The 3,425-nt window shown below is 37.9% G+C and overlaps 1 long non-coding RNA gene across 1 annotated transcript; it reads right to left on the reverse strand.

Moving 5' to 3' along the window:
• Positions 1-1,371: 1,371 nt before the first annotated feature.
• LOC146643766 (uncharacterized) lies at positions 1,372-3,217 on the reverse strand. Its single transcript, XR_014909357.1, has 2 exons — positions 2,754-3,217; positions 1,372-2,576 (listed from the first exon to the last, which is right to left on the reverse strand). It is a non-coding gene; the product is annotated as an uncharacterized LOC146643766 (long non-coding RNA).
• Positions 3,218-3,425: the final 208 nt, after the last annotated feature.

Here is a 3,425-nt window from a genome sequence, read left to right on the forward strand (position 1 = left end):
CAATCTGCCTTATTACAAGACCTGCCATTACTGTACATGTAGGTGACCATGATGAGAGAGACAGACAGAGTCTGGCTCAGATGCTGGCAGTTCTCGCTGCAGTCTACCGGTAGCGTCTCCTTTCAGGCCAGGATAGACTAATGTCACCGAGCAGTGTCTAAGTTTGTGGTCAAAGGCTTGCACCCATTTGCCACAGCAGATGCCCCCGATTTTTGGTAAGTGAATGTGTTTAATTGTGGGCAGGGACATTACTGGATATTCTTGTGTAATTGCCACAGAACAATTTATGTTATACTTTGTTATTGCTACAGAAGAATGTTGCAGCTTTAAGGCAGGGATGACTCCTGGAGTTGCTTTCTCACTGCATATGCTTTATTTCACAATCAGATCTATTCGATAACAAAAACATACAGCAGCTCCTCTCCTACTCCTAGCCCTTCGCTGCGGTGGAAAAAAAGAACGACTTCAATCCCCTTCAAGGAACATACGTACAAAATAGTTTTCCTGATACACCAATGGGGCGTTCAATGCCATCTTGTAAATATGAGTACTCTGGCAGAGTAACAGTTCAAATGAAAAATACACCAGAACAAACAAGCAAACAAAAAAAGAAGTGTGGGGTACCTTTGAACCAATGAACAAAGTATAACAATTTATACTTTTTAACATAACCTGACCCCGTCAATATGTGATATGTCTCACAAGAATATTTATTTTATTATTTTACATTTACAATTTTTTTTCCTGGGGACCCTGTGACACCCCATTGAAGAGCCGTAGGCTGGATCTCTCAAGATCTCACTGTTGGGTTTGTAAGGCCATGTTACTCCTAAATTATCTATCTTGTTCAAAGAGAAGATATAAAACAAAGCTCTGAGCTAATCGACCTTAGTGTTCTCCTTTTTTAAAAAAAAAAAAAAAGAATCGATAAGAGAATCGATAAAGAATCGAATCGTTAAACAGAATCGAAAATGGAATCGGAATCGTTAAAATCTTATCAATACCCATCCCTAGTGATTATAAATGTTTTTCTCCAAAAAATGTGTGTTGTAAAATCTAAACATACTCCCTCCTTGCTTTCTGAAACATTCATTAAGGATTAATAAGCCAAACAGGCTATTTATGCTTTCCAAATTCATCGTTCAAAATTTGTTATGGACAATTATTATTATTGGTTCATAGACCTAGGTCAAATTGAGAAAAACCATGCAGGTATGGAATATGAATCAGTGGAACTTTGTGCGTCAGTAGTGTCTTACGAAATACATGTAATATGTTCACTGGCCTGATACCTATACTGTACAACTTATACTATGCAAAAGATAACTACAAAACCTTTTTTTTTTTTTTTACTGAATTATTGGGTCTAAAAAAAAAAGAAAAAGGAAAAAAAAAAAAAAAAAAAAAAAAAAAAAAAAACGGGGACCCATCTGGCAAACTCTGTGACTCTATCCACTCCCAAGCTGTTGATAAAGTGCTTTCCAGTTGTCATTAGCTGCACTTTGATTCTAACTTTCACCATGGCTGTTGCTAGGTAACTTCTTGTCCTTTGCCTGTTGCTCTTTCAAATGCAGGTTATCTCTATATGGTGATGTCCTTGAGATTGTTGCTACATGCTCAAAAAGATAGCTTCTTGGGAGAACAGAATGGATATTTGTTTCCAGTACCACAATGAGCCTAATTTACAGATCTGCTGCAGGACAGATTCAAGGACGCCAAAGCAAAGAAACCTACTGCTGATTAGTTTCCGAGCACCTATAATAAGTGTAGCACCCAACTCAAGTAGCTCTGGATTAACCCTCGGTTAAGATGGTGATAGTACTCTGAGTGGGGCCCTGGGTACGTTACTTATTTTATTGGTAAACAGGAGAAACGATAGCTAACCAGTTTTAACCTTTGTACTTATAAATCTTAATGTTGGCGGTGCCTCCACTTAGTGAAAATAAGGAGTTCTGTTTAATCTTCACTAAGAATAATGAATTTATCTAACATGCTAAACCTCTTTTACCTTTTTAATAACCCTTATCACTTATAAACTCTGCAAATCATAAATATGACACAACACAAAACTTTAAATTCAAAATGTAAGATTTAGTCAAACCAAAGTATGATTTAAATAAAAAAAACAATATTCCAAGTTCTGAAGTGTTTCCTTACAATTCAATTGGATGGTTTTTCCCTCTTCACAATTCACAGTCAATGTTTAGAAACAACACATTTATCCAAGATATTCCCCTTTCAAGTTCAGTTCAAATTTGTAACCTTTTAGAGCTCCTTTACTGAAACCGTTGCAGGCCTGATCGTTGCTCGGGCTCGTTGGGCCAGAAAAAACACACAAATGGCCGCTTCGCTTGATAAACAAGCAGAAAACAAAACGCACGTGCTCATGGCTACTCACAAATCCTTTGGGCTAAGTGCGAGGACAAGCTGAGGGGCAGGCTCGGTTTGTGACCATGCGGCCTCCACTCGGCAACGTGGTCGGAATTAGCGGCATACATGGGCTGCTGAGCACACTGGGACAAACCCACGGAAATCCTATCCACAGCAGAAGGGTCCAGAGAATTCCTCTCGGTCCACTGTGCATTAGAGATTACTATTTAGTTCCATAGAGTAATCTGTAGCTTACATACTCAGCATACATAGCTAATACAGACTCTAAAATGCTAACATGCTAACTCGCGATTAACATCATACATTTTAAGTACTTATACATCCCGTTTAAGCTCAATGCTAACTCCACATTCAGTACTCACTCATCACAGGGCAAAACAGTCCATAACAGGAACGTAGACTCTGCATCCACGGCTATTGTTTTGACTATTCTCCCGTTAGCTCTGGTACACAACCTCCTCCGGTAACGTGCTGCTGCCGACTCTCACTAGCTTAGTTTTTCTTTTCTTCGCCTCACTTAGATCCCGCCTCCCTTACGTCTGATTGGACAATAGGTTTACATCAACCAATGGGATAAGAACAAATACAAGATTTACAAGCTCATTTTGGGTTGTCAAACAACTTGAAGCAAATACAAAGTTTTCCTTGTTTTACATTAGATAACAAACCTTTGGGTTTCTTGTAACTTTAACTCCATGAACACTTAAATTATAATTGACTTCTATTTATTGTGATTTTAAACACGTTTTTAATGCATTTGATCTCTTTTTTTGTTTTTTAAACACATATGAAATATTTACAATAAAGTTTTTACATGACAATATTTATATCCTCTTAACCTGTAGTGTCTAAAATAGATATTTGAGACCAGGCTACATAAGCTTCCTCAGTCTACAGATAGTTTGATATGTATGGAATGGAACTGGATCAGTTTAAACCATGCTGAGTTCTTCTGTTGGGGCAAAGTATTGTGATCATAAGCCTGTAACATGCACATACATTTGGCTTTTGAGACTGCTGTGAGTCAACAAGCA

Source organism: Rhamphochromis longiceps, linkage group LG22, assembly GCF_057381845.1.
Source record: "Rhamphochromis longiceps isolate RC_006_pf linkage group LG22, R_longiceps_female_GT1.1, whole genome shotgun sequence".
NCBI classification, from domain to species: domain Eukaryota; kingdom Metazoa; phylum Chordata; class Actinopteri; order Cichliformes; family Cichlidae; genus Rhamphochromis; species Rhamphochromis longiceps.